The following is a 14,416-nucleotide window of genomic DNA, read 5'->3' as shown; positions in this document are numbered from 1 at the left end:
AGTTACCATTCTCATTGCCTTGAATAAGACAATATGAGATGGGATCCAAGCTGAGGTAATCCTATACGAATTTTCGCTCAGAACGCTCAATATCCCTGAAATTTCCAACAAAAAATGGGAAGAGCACTTCATCAGTATCATCAATCGAATCGCCTCAACGGAACTGAGGCTATCCGAATAAATGAAATAGTGGTCTATGGGCAGTGTGCGAATGTGTTCCAAGGTACAATAAATTGCGGCTAGTTCGGCAACGTAAACGGAGCATGGCTCTCGAAGCTTGAACGAAGCCTCAAAGCGCTCATTGTACACTGCGAAACCAGTCGCGCCGTCGATTCTAGAACCATCAGTAAAGAACATTTTTATAGGATGTATTTCACGTACTTTTGAAGAAATGATGTTGGGTCGGACGTGATCTGGTATTCCACGGATGTCAGCGGTCATGGACAGATCGAATCTTATCAAGGAACTGCTAATCGGGTAAAAGTGACTCGTGTCCGAATTTAATAAAGAAGGATTTATTTCTAATTGACTAAACGTAAGATAATGGTTGACATATTTTACTTGCGGATTAATATTCATAAGCCTTTCACCCCCCCCCCCCCCCCATGTGTGAATTGTCAAGTTCATTCGAATCGCGCAGGGGGCTTCGACAAGGTGATGGTCTATCCTGCATGATGTTCAACGTGGCGCTAGAAGGTGTTATTCGACGAGCGGTGGGCGAAATGCGGGGCACGATTTTCAACTGATCCAGTCAACTTATCTGCTTTGCCGATGACATTGATATAGTCGGCAGATCATCTGCGGCGGTGGAAGACATCTACCGCAAACTGAAACGCGAAGCAGGAAGGATTGGGTTGATGATTAATACGTCCAAGACGAAGTACATGCTGACCTGCGGATCCGAGACCTACCGAACCCGCTTGTCCAGTAGTAACAAGGTCACGATCGACGGCGACGAGCTGGAGATAGTCGAAGACTTTGTCTATCTCAGCGCACTGGTTACCGCAGACAATGACACCAGCCGTGAGATCCGGAGGCGAAGTCGTGCCTACTATGGACTCCACAAGCAACTGCGGTCGAGAAGACTTAGTCCTCGCACGAAGTGTAACCTGTATATGACGCTCATTAGACCGGTTGTTCTCTACGGGCATAAGACTTGGATATTGCTCGAGGAGGACTTGCGTACACTCGGAGTATTCGAGCGACGAGTGTTAAGAACCATCTTTGGCGGCGTACAGGAAAATAGAGTGTGGAGGCGAAGGATGAACCACGAGCTCGCGCGACTCTACGGCGAACCCAGTATCCAGAAGGTGGTGAAGGCTGGCCGGATACGCTGGGCAGGACATGTTGCGAGAATGCCGGACGACTGTCCTGCAAAACAGGTGTTCGCTACGAATCCGGTAGGAACAAGACGAGCGGGGGCGCAACGAGCGAGGTGGTTAGACCAAGTGGAGCGTGATCTGGCGAACGTGGGGTGCCCGAGAAATTGGAGAACGGTTGCCATGGACCGAGTGAATTTTAGGAATTATGTTCGTCAAGTTATGTCGTAAGACGGAATACTATGTAAATAAAAAATGGAATAAGAGACACTTAACGTTGGGAGTGCTTTTTTTCGCCATTGCAACGCTGATGTTCCGTCCCCCACCGTCTTGGTCTTCTGCCTGCATGTGTGACGTTCAGGTGTTCATCGAAATTCTGCTTTCACCTTTTGATCACCTCAAGATTGTCCGTGAGGATGCCTCCGTCCTTATCCCAGCTCATTTCGGTATGCGGCGTGAAACCTTTGCGGGATGCGTTGAGTTTCTAATAGAATTTTCGTGTTTATTGGGAACAATGCAGATGCTTCAGCTCCTCTAAATAGCTCCTTCTACTAGATAATACGGGCTCACTGCATCTTCAGCCGTCGATGATTTTCTACGTTTCGACGGGTGCTTCTTTGCACTACTGCCGCCCGCGCGATGTTCTCTTCCAACATCCTCCTACACTCTTCCTTAAACCATTCATTCCGTCGAATTCGTCCCACATGCCTGGCGACGTTCTCCGCAACGCTGTCGCTACCTCAGGTTGCTTGAGTCGGTTGAGTTATTTTACCGAAGCTGGCGTTGGTTTGGTATTTTGTTCAATACGGAGAGTTTTGGACTCATCTTCATCGTCACTATAGTGGTGTGACTCAATTTTTGCGCCTCGCCAGGATCTATTGTTGATGATATCCGGCTGTCTATCACAACGTGGTCGTTCAGTGAAAAAGGTACTACTTATGGCCATTCGTTTGGAGACGGAAAAATCGATTACTGGTTTTCTTCAAGCGATGGTTGATGATTTTTTGGTAGTTGCAAAAAGTTACCAGCAGACTCTAGCTAGGCTAGCGAACGGTAGACAATGTGCAACTCGAGACTCCATACACCCAACCTTCGGGTAGTGGTCATGTCATCTCTTGTCTGCAGCCCCGGTTCTCTACCTCCCCGTGGTGCTAGCTGGGGTGCGAGCAACCTTAGCGGAGATTGGGTACCCAACCCCGGTGGATGCTTTGGCGGTATGCAGACGAGTTAGGGGGCTTCGTACGCATATGTATGTTCTCCATGTCAGGGGCGGCGTGCGGAGTGCAACAACGTCCTGGTGGTGTTCGGGACCCAAAACAGCAACATCACGACGGTCCTCCTGCGATATAGTGGGGTTAGCTGCGGGCCTGAGCCCGTGACTACAAAAAAACATAAGCAAGGTGTTACAGTTCACCATCGAGCACGAATTGAATAGAGGAAAGGATCACAACTCTAAAAAAGTTTTAACAAAAGAAGACCATATTAACATGCATGCATAAAACACATACATTTATTACACTTAATGTATAAAACATACAATTTAAAAAGATTTTGATGGTTTTGATAGACTCTGAACATAAAAACAAGAAACAACAACTATTCATTGGAAAGAAGTTATTCAAGCCTCAATGGAAAGATGGTATAGCTGTTAGCCCATGCTCACTGAATGCTGGCAACACTGCTCGCTATTCATTCCTTTAATTGTCATGCTTTTGATCATCTCAATTTTCCAGTCAAACAAACTTGCTCTCTGTTGCGCGGAGTCGTAAAATCTCAGTTTCCGAAACAAGAGAGTACCGTCCCGTCGCCGCCATCCGTCGTCGCGAGAGCAAAAACCGCGAACGCTGGCGTCGACGTCGCGTGGTCGTCGTCGTCGTCGTTTTCCGTCGAACCGTTTGATGTGGTTTTACGCGGTTTTCCCCTCCGCTTCTTGGTGATCTTTTTCAATCCTCCTTCCTCTGCCAGCGTCATCGAGCTGTAGTCGCCACCTCGTTTCCATGAATGGAAACGGATTTGGCGAGACGTCTCCGTAGGTATCCTCTACTAGGTGAAAGACGACAGCATATACGCCTCTATCTAGTGATCCACTCTAGTTTCAATGATCCCCGTCGACGTCCGCGGTATTCTTCGTCGTTGGGGAGCATCTTGAAGCGCCTTCTTCACTCCAGCACGTTCCCCTCGCAGCTCAGATAACACAATCTTGGATATGGCGCGCGGTTTAGCGGAATTTGAGCGCCAGTTGTAGATCCCGGAGTGTTATCTCTAAACAGGGCGGGTTCGCGGATCATCATCAGTTTATAACATTTTTTTTCTGTTTTTTTTTTCTACTCAAACTCCATGCAAACGTAGTTCTCCGGGACAAACGCGCGGCCTCTCTAGGCATCAGGTTACGCGCCCGCTTAAAATCTGCTATGGAAACCGCCTAATAAGGTCGTAAAATGTGAAGATGGATGGGCTGCCTAGGATCGTTTGATCTCTCGAGACAACGCGCCATGGTGACATCTCCGTTTGCGATAGGAGCCGATTAGACTTTTTCCTAGTGATAGAGGCTTGTTTTTTTCTGAAAGGAAAAAATACTTTGGGCTTTAGTTTGCTTTGGAAGATAAAGAACGACCAATACTTTAACCAAAGTTTTGAAATGTTTGATTTAGGATTGCCTCTTATAACTTATATCGGTCTTAGAATTTCGAAAAACATAATACAAGCCTAAGGACATTAAGATATCAGGCTTTTGAGAAACGTATCTGAACTCCTGTGTTGGTCGGAAAATTTAATTCGAAGTTGGTTTGAATTTAGCTATTGAGAAATATTCTAAGATTCTTTTTTAACTCACTCTGACATTTGATCACATTGAAGCGCAGTCTCACTAATGATTGATTAATTGACGCGGGTTGTCATTCGCAAGGAAACCTGACCAAACGCCATGGCGCCACTCCATCAACAAGATCATCGACCGATCCCGCGGGAAGAAGAGCTGGTTATTACGGTTGTGATTTCCGTTGGCCGGCGAGAGCGGTCTTGCGTCGTCATCATAACGTCAACCAACAACGGACGTCTGCAGCATAAAATAAATTATCGAGTAAAGTTCATCGAATCACCACCATCCAGCCGCTGGTGATTTGTCATCTCCGTTGCTGCGGTTTCCCGCGATCGTACCCAAGAAATTCATCATCAGCACCACTCATAAAAATCGAGATTATTGATAAATCGTTAACAGTCGTTCTTGTGAGTTTGTTAGATGGTTTTTTTAAACGGACTGAAATGCGTCAAAGATCGTAATGAAATTGTATGTTTCTTAAAAAAGATTCCATTATCCGAATTCTAAGCGTAAATCTTTCTAAGATATGATGGTTAGTATCTTGGAAAGTTGCCATTAGTTTTTCGAAAGGGGTAAGTAAAGTTTATTTTTTGTTATCTTTTTCATGAAGTAACGAATTAAAATCAAACATATATTAAAGAGCAAAAGAATTTGTTTTCAATTATTTTTCCGTAAAAGTATATCATTGCCTATTAAACAGGATTTTAACGAAAAATTAAATGCTTTGAATTAAAGGGATTAATTTTTTTGTTACCACCTTCAAATAAATTTCAATTCTAAATTTCTTGATACACTTTCAAATAAAAGTCCTTATCTTAACAAAAAGCAACTTTCCAGCTAACATGAAATCCTAATAGAAATGATAATAAAAATCGACTTTTGAGACATTTTCAATAACCATTGTTAACTCGTTGGTATTAAGTGATTATATATGTAGATACATCTATCAATAATTTTCGACAAGCTTTGCCCAAAAAAAGTTGAATGGGACAGTAGTTTAGTCAACTCGTATATATGTCTCCAAAAATTTGAGAATATGCTAATTTCGATTTAGATTAGATGATGAATTTAAATTTAAGAATCACACAAGTAGTAAAATGTCCACAACACAAATGCTCTAGTTCAAAATTATGTAGTTTAGATCTTTTCACCTAACAATACTTCATGTTTGTCTAACAAATCTACTATGAGTTCCATAATTCATTGAAATGCAAAAAAATATAAGGAGAAAAGGTGCATATGACTCATTCCACGCGCTTGTACCGCTCAAAAGTGATTTTTATCCGTTCGCGTATCAAAAAATCTCAAAATTATCTATATTTTTGATAATTCAAATCACACAAAACCAACGGCAAAAAGAGAAAAAGTTTTTTTACACATGTTTAGATGATTTTGAAAATCAGTTTTTTTTATTGAAAAAAGTGTTGTTTTTGACAACTTTCACAAAATCATTAATTTTAATATATGGATGAATTCTTTTTGGAAATATTTTTAGTATGTTCAGAAGCCAAAAAACAAGGCTTTGTTTTGTAAAAAAAAAAGAATTTGTTTATATTCAATGTAGTTGGTTTGAAAGGCGAACAAAAACAGTCGCAAATGAGTGAATTCACGTCACAAAAAAAGGGAAGTTTTTAATTTTACGAGAAAACTCTGACTTTTTTTTAAATAAAAAATTGATATTTTCTTTGAAAATGATAAGACGATTCTAAAACTCTAAAATGTATAGAAATCGGTTGGAATCTACCTGAGTTACAACAGCGCAAATGAGTGAATTCACGTCACAAAAATTGATTTTTTTGTTAAATTTTATATGAAAAATTGCTCTGAAAGCTGTTTTGGCCCTCCAGATGGTCGGATTTTTACAAATCGAGCATAATTTAGTTGATTTTTTTAATAAGTCCATTATTTTCAAATAAAAATACAAAAATATTGAAAAAAATTTTTTCTATTGAATCTTTAAATGGAGACAGTAGTAATTTTAACATATGTCCCTCAATATGTTGCTGCCAAGTGCCAATCAAAATAAGAAAAAAGTTAGGTGCAGATACTGAAAATTTATGATTGTAAAGGTCGGAACAACAAAATATCGTTTTTGAAAGTGTACATAAAATTTGAAGACTCCTAAGAATGGATCAGTATAACCACAGTGTAACTTTATATTTCGTGACGTGAATTCAGTCAACTACCCTGTTCTGTTTGAACTGAGTGAATTCACGTCACAACTTCAAAAAAGCATAACTTCGTTCGTTGTTGTTCAATCGAGAAGTTACGTATATCAAATTGTGGGTAATTGCTTTCTTTACAACTCATTTGAAGACACCGATATTCTATTTCCACAGAGAGAACATAAAATCAAAAATGTATGTACTAAAGTCCGAAATGGTTAATTCTAGCGTGAATTCACGTCACATAAGTAATTAATCACAACAAAAACAACTTAAATTTTAAAATGACCAAATTATATTCATTTTTAAGGAAATTCAATTTGCAACCGTTTGCTATAATTTTTTTCATTTTCAAGTAAATTGGTTGACTTCTAGAATGATAACAGTGCAGAAAAGTCCGGAAAAGCGATTTCACGTCACGGTGGAATGTGTCATATGTTTAAATAACTGTTTCGAAAGATTTTGGCGCCACGAATTCGAATATTTCGTCAGATTTGGTCTATCTTCTCTAGATTTGGTGGAAAGGCTTAACAAATGAGCAATTTTCATAGAATTCCATTTGATAAAACAATAAACCTACATTACAACTAAATACTGATTATAAATCTTTTTATAAGATCCGAATTTTGCCAAGATTTCCCAATTTCAGAGACACAATGCTTTAAAGTATGGTTGTCAGATTTTTTCCCAAATGTATCCGAATCGGACTAAAAAGGGCTAATTGAACTAAAACCTGGCAAAATCCGAGCAATTTGGTTTCAAAATTTTGAACTCAAACCTGAGCAATATCCGGGCAAATTTGGGAAAAACACATAAATTATTAGATACATAATTATCACGAAGAAAAACAATAATTTTGATCAAAAACTCATCAGCCGAATTTAAATTGTAGGGAAGATTGGGGTAACGTGGGCCACTCTTAATATCTCAGCTGTGCCAGAAATAAGGAACTCTTCGATCATACATAGCTCTGGTTCTTATTTCCTCATCTTAAATAGCTTCATAACAACTACCTAAATGAATTATGAAATTTTAGTTTTGGGTCAACTCATAAACTTTGCACGTTATTTAGTCGATTTGGAATGGGAGGCCCACGTTTCCCCTTAGTTATTCAAAATAAAAAAAAAACTTTTTATAAAACAGTCAGAACTCGAGAAATTAATGTATTAATAAAATAAGAAAAATTGCCTAATGATACCTTAACAATGTAGAAAATCTGTCTATTTATTTTTTCTTTTTATCTTTAACAACAAAGAAGTAATGTAGCAAAGGAAAAAAGTGGCTCATGTTACTCCACTCTCCCCTATGGTATACCTCCATAAAATCGTTCATGTTAATTTTGACAAAACTTGTTAAAATATTTTAATATTTGGTCGCAATAATAAAAATTCATAGTTACTTTATTTTAGTTTTTTGTTCGTTTTTTTTTGCAAATTAAGTGAAAAATTCCGGGAAAATCATTTTTAAACAGAATCTGGGCAAGAGAATCGTTCTTAAATTTTGAACTTAATAACCGGGCTAGTCCAGATAGAACCGGGTAATCTGACAAGCTTAGTTCAGAAAAAAGATGTAATTCGACCATTTTTAGAAAATTCTTATGAAAATGATCTAACTATTCATGACATCACAGAAAGGCGTTTTATATGTTTGATTTTAAAAAACGTTGAAAAACGTTATGTTTTCAAAAATATTTAAGATTCATTTTGATTTTAATTTTTTGAAATTTATATGCAAATTTTCAACACTCCTAAGCCAGTTAAAAACAGCTCTCAATTTATTTTACCAATGCGATTTTTGTTGCCTTATGCTATCAGAAAATGCTTTATTTAAATTTTTTTTATTATTTTCCAAAAACCGTTTCAAAATATAGGGAAACCTGTGCTCATGAAGGGAAATTTTTTTTTAGTTTTATTTATACCATCTTTGTTGCATAGTTGTTACTTTTCTAAGCAAATGTTAAAATTTTTATTTCATTCGTTTCAGATTGAAAATAATTGTTGAAATTCAGATATTTTTTTTCACAATCGAAAATGAATTTCAGAATTGATAAAAATACGATATTTTCGAATCACTATTTTGGAAAATATAAAAAAATAATAGTAACAAATTGGAGTTTTGAAATCAGTTTTGAGTGATTAGAAATTCTGTAATAAAAAATTTATCTCAAATATGTGTTTTTCGAACGTTTAGTTGCAAAAATAGAATCAACAAAATTCCTTTGTGATAACCATGCATGAAGAAGCTAAAGAAAATTAGATAATAGAAAAGTTTCTTAATATTGTCTTCTATTAAACAAAAAATATATTATTTTATTTAATAATTGACATTTATCACGAAAAATTCCTGAGGTCATAAGTCTTTTGTTTCACTTCCCGGTATACAAAAAAAAAAGAGAGTCACCTTTTTATCAACATTTTCTCTCAGCTTCTCACTAATGTTAACACCACCAGCCCACAGAAAGAGCACTGCCGTGACCGAGACTCGATCTCATGACCTCTGGCTTAAAAGACTGAAACGCTATCCTCTAGGCCATGGTCGGCGGCTAAGATTGAAGTTGTATCAAAGAATATCAAAATAAGTTTAAATGAAAAAAGGTTAAAATAGTTTAAATATCATCTCTGTTTCTGGAATTTCTCAAAATACCTTAAATTTAAATAAATTTAATTTTAATTTAATTATATAACAGATTTTTTTTTAATGGAATATGGGGTTTTCGTCATGGACTACATATTTAATTTTGAGTTCAACAAATATGATTAAAGCTAACAAGTCTGATTTATTTTTATTTTTATGTGAAAGCTTTTTACAGTGCTTGGAAAAAGGTTCAGTTGTAAAACTAGCATAATTTGATTTTTTTTATAAGTATCTTTCTAAAATGATTCAAACTTATTTGAGTCGCCGATCTTAACGAGTAATATTTCAAAATTTATGCTCTGAAAGACTCTCTGTAAGATGTCCCTCAGGTTAGTGTGCTTTAATCCATAAATACAATACTCCTACACCCACAAATCAGACTCTAATCCAGTTATGAACTTCCTTGGAGTTCGAATTATCAGTATAAGATTCTATGCCGGACGGCATAACCAAGCTTTTAATAACTGGCATTGCCTTTTTGCGGTCATGCATTGCGATTTTTGGTTATCAGTTGGGCAGAAGGACTATGACAATAAACTTTCGTTCGCTAACCGGCTCAGATGGTGCACTGGGTAAGATATCGGACTGGCAAGCCTAGATGAGATGTTGCAGTGAGTTCGATTTGCACTTTATTTTTTTATGATGAATTTTCCAAAAGGATCAGAATTCCATGCAAAGTTTTTCTTGTTTCGCTTAAATGTAGTGGTCATGCATCATTTTGATTGGGAGTGTTGATTCTCGACACTCTATGAACGAACGTCACACTTTTGTTATTCAACTTTGTGAAGCGTTTGTCTTTGTTGTTATTCAATAAGTGTTGCCTGTCTTATGATTATATACAAATTTTAAGCGGGAAAAATCATAATAATTAATCAATGCCCAATAAAATCCCTCTTTAAGTTTTGGACGGTAACAAGACTAGATGTCTTTTTTATCCGAAAACAGTCCATCTTTAGTCTGGACATAACAGGGAGCTCGAGTCTTTATGCCAGTTGTGCTTTTCCAATCATATAATCTTTTGTACAGTACAAATTTCAGCGCATTTTTGGCACAGAGATTTGCTAAAAGGTATTGTATTTTGCAACCTCTTCTATGGGTGTTTTACTACATTCAACGAAGTAAACATTTGATCAGGGCAGGTGCTATAACGGGTGTTAAATAAAAAATTAGAATGTTTTCAATACCTTTCAGTAACTCAAATAAAGATCGTAAAATTTTCTTTCTTCAAGAAAATTGCTCTTTGGGCTCCCTAGAAACAGTAGGCGTGTTTGGTTTTGCTAGTTTGAATTTAGTCAAAGCAAAGATGGCGTCGAAACAGCACCAGCTCCGCGAACGCATTGTACGGTTCTACGAAACGCATTTCCAGCTAGGAAAAAAGTTCACGGTGGCACATTTTAATGAAGAAAATGTACCTGTCAGTACGGTATATCGTATCCTGGGTTCCCTGAACGTAGAGCGGAAGGTCGGAAGTGGTCGTCCGTTGACGATAATGGCGAAGCAGAAGAAGGCATCGTTAAAGAAGCTATTTGACAACAAGGACGCAACCAGCCTGCGTGACGCCGGTCGGAAATAGGGCTGCTTCCACGTATTGATTTATCGTACCCTCAAGATGGAAGGAATCGTCTGCAGGAAGAAGACGAGGTCGCCGGAGTACACGGAGGAGCAGATTGAGACGATTAAATCACAGTGTCAGTGGATGACAAAAAAAATACCGCGGGACGTCATTCGTTCTGGCTGGCTGGCGTACCTTGAGGAGAAACAGATACCGTTCGTGCCGAAAGATCGTAACCCAACAAACTTGCCCCAGTGCCGCCCAATCGAGGATTTCTTTGGCTCACTCAGTGCCCTAGTGTATAAAAACAATTGGAGGGCCAAGGGCACGAAGCAACTGACTACAAGTATCCGGAATTGTATCCGGAAAATGGACGTAAGTGCTGTACAACGTTCTTGTGAGAGCATCGCGACAAAGTTGCGTCGAACATCAGACTTCGGCCCTTACTCAAACATTTACTGACATTTTTTTGAAGAAAATACATTATGTTATTGATAAAAATTCTGAAATCGATGAAAAAAAACAATTTTTTATATGTAATTGAAAAAAATCTCATTTTTTATTTAACACCCGTTAATTGCAATGTGGTGGCAAGTGAGGTGATGAGAAAGAAACATTGCAAAGATAGTAGTAACAATTTTTCTTCACAAGCATAGTTGTCATGACGAAAGTGACGTCATTATAGACGTGACGCATTTTGGCTAGGATAAATCAAGCTCCCTGACAAAGACGCGTCGCGAAGCAGACGTTGCTTATGGTTTTTTTGTTTCTCTCCGACGTGCAATAATGTGCGTTCATTTGCGCCACCTTAGTAATAGTGTACCTCATTGACATAATTGGTGATAACTTGGTCGTAGCTAAGTTGTAGATAAAAGCGGGCAACAAGTATGAATTTTGGTTATAAACCTCCTTACCGATCCGTTCAACTATCCCAAATGGACTAGTTGTGAATCATGAACCAAAAACGATTCCTCGAAAACGAGTTTGCACATTTAGGTGGGTCCCGGCATCTTGAGCTTAATTTGTCTTAATGCAAAACCCATGAGGTATTGGCAAAATTGTTACCTACCTTTAATGCTTTAATACCAGCGTGGGCGGCCCATAGTCGTCAAATCGAAACGTTTTGGTCAAATTGAATCCTAGTTCCTCGAGTCCCGAGCGGTATACTTAGTTCTGTTGCGGTATTTATCAATTTAAGTTGTTTTGGTGACCCTTCAAAGGTCGTTTTCTGAACAAAACTTCGATCTTACCTTTTCATGTTTTTTCAAATTAAAATTTTTTGACAAAACTTTTCAAGTGACGTAATATTTTGAATTTATGAAAACTTTTTAATGAGATTTCAACAATAGGAATAAAAGGGTAAAAACAGTTTCAATTTAGATTGAAATTTATTCTATCAGTGTTACCGGTGCCTAGTATGGAAGGAAATTTAGAACTGTAAAACTGTAAACGTTTCAACCATCAAATTTTTAAGCTGGTCAAACAAAGACATAACCTATAAAAGCTTAAGTGCAAATGGAATTTGACTCCTTTTGAAAATATGTCAAAAAAAAAGTCGCTGCGAGATTGCAGTTGTGTTTCGTGCACCGATTTGTAAATTGAAATAAATCAGCTATGAATTAGACTAACCAATTTTGGGATCAAGGTTTGTTGACATTTTTGCGAAACCACATCAAATTGCCTGTGTCAAGACAGGACAGGGGACATTTTTTTCGGTCGCTATCACCGGCAGACCATGTACCAGAATGCAGCTCTAATTAGTTATGATTTATAGCCTGGATAGATGGATGGATTGCGAACTGGCGCGCGCACTCCTTCGCCTAGTTCGACCCACCAACTTTTAAAATTTAATGTTCAAGTTTGATTCGTTCAGAACACGAAAAGATCGATTGCAGTGGTCAGCTGGAGTTGTTTTTTTTTCTTCAAAGGCGTATCAACTGCTCTGCGTTGACGCCGATATGAGGTCTGCGCCTGAAGTCATTTATCGAAACCTTCGCGCGTTATCTGTTTGTTGGCCGGATTTACTTGGGGCCACCATCACAGAGGCATCGAAGTTGTTTCAATTGCTGAAGGGGTATCGCTGCTTGCTAGCTTCTACTTAAATAGTTGAGGCGCATGGGACGCGTGAACGTGTCATTTCTGCGTAAGCGCCAGCCGATCGATGTCAAGCAACTTCGCGGACATACCTACCTGGTGTCTATAAATGGAAGATCTGGCGCCTGGTTGGTGCCGGCGCTAGAGCTCTGTTCTTGGGGCTTATTTTTAGATCAATGAGAAATTCAGAAGCCAAGCCTCGTTGAAATTGGCGTTGTTTTTCTCCTTTGGTTTGTTTAAACAACCTTAATAGTTATCAGTGATAAGTTTAGCATTAAAAAAAAAAAAAAAACAGGATTTAAGCTGATACCAAGTCCATTGATCTCAACCTCTCAACAGTATAGTAGGAATCTATATTATGTAGAACGATTCTGCTTGATATCCTCACAAATTGAACACGAATTATTTTTTTTACACTTTTGGATAACTTCATTTTATAAATATTAACATCAATATGCAATAACAATCATTAAACAGTATATTTTTAACAATGATCAGAATAAAGAGCAAACACGAAATTATTGCGACACATTCGGTAGGGCATATTTTTTTTACCATTGGGTAAAAATCAACCAAATTTTGCACACTTTCTTATTGATGTGTATTGTATATATGCTGTCAAACTCGAAGTCGTGTTTTTCGATTCAGCGGTTCCAGGAGCGGTTGACGCTGGACCACGGCCGTGATTTGGCTAAATAGATCGGCATATCGCAGAGCTACGTCCAGAATGCAAAGAAACAAGCTGGACTACATACATACAAGGTACAGAACTTCCCAAATCGTGATGAACGGCAACAATCGACGGCTTAAACTCGGGCACGGAAGATTTACGAGAAGATGCTACAAAATATGGCTGCTGTGTGATGGACGACGAAACGTAAATAAAAGTCGATTCTAAGCCAATTTCGGGGTTGGAGTTTTTCACCAGCAAGAGCAAGTTCGTCGTGGACGACAAATTAAAGAAGAAGAAAATTTCGAAGTTCACCTCCAAATATCTCGTTTGGCAGGCCATCTTCTCCTGCGGACTGAGGAGTGAGCCTTTCGTGACAAATAATACAGTAAATGGCGAGATCTACAAATCTGAGTGTCTCGAGAAGCGCCTTTTTCCTTTCTTGCAGCAGCACGATGAAGCTCTGCTACTTTGGCGAAATTTGGCATCATGCCACTATTTTAAAAGTGTCCTGGAGTGGTATGCGGCCAATTCTGTCCATTTCGTTCCAAAGGACATGAACCCGCTAAGCTGTCCGGAGCCAATCCCGGTGGATCAATACTGGGCAATAATGAAGCGGGAACTTCGGAAGAGCACGAAGACAGTCAAAGACGAGAAGGAAATGTTAAAAAAAAATAAAAAAACTGAGAAACTGGTAAAGGATGACACCGTGAAGACTTTGATGGAGGGCATTTAGGGAAAATGCGTTCAATTTTACACTCCATCGCTCAAGGCACCATCGACTAACTTTTCTTTAGATTTTTGAAGTAAATATATTTATGTAAAAACTACTAGAGTGTTCATCCCGGAATTTTCTGACCGGGAATTCTCGGGAATCAAATGTTTTCTGGAATTCCCGAATCCCGAGAGTAACGGCAGAAACATCTCGGGAATTCCCGAACATAATAAATCGAGCTAAATTTTTGGAAAATTACAGTACCAAAATTTAAATTGGAAAAATTGTTCATAATCAGTAAAGAACATTATTATTATTATACTTTGGTATATGGTTTAAGTTAAATTTAAAAAAGGATTTTTAAGAAAACTATTATTATTATTATTATTATTATTATTTATTACAAATCAACGGAACACATATTGGTCCAAATGATGACTTAAAATTAA

Source organism: Uranotaenia lowii, chromosome 3, assembly GCF_029784155.1.
Source record: "Uranotaenia lowii strain MFRU-FL chromosome 3, ASM2978415v1, whole genome shotgun sequence".
NCBI lineage: Eukaryota > Metazoa > Arthropoda > Insecta > Diptera > Culicidae > Uranotaenia > Uranotaenia lowii.
The sequence above is the reverse complement of the archived record's forward strand: the minus strand, read 5'-3'. Positions refer to the sequence as shown.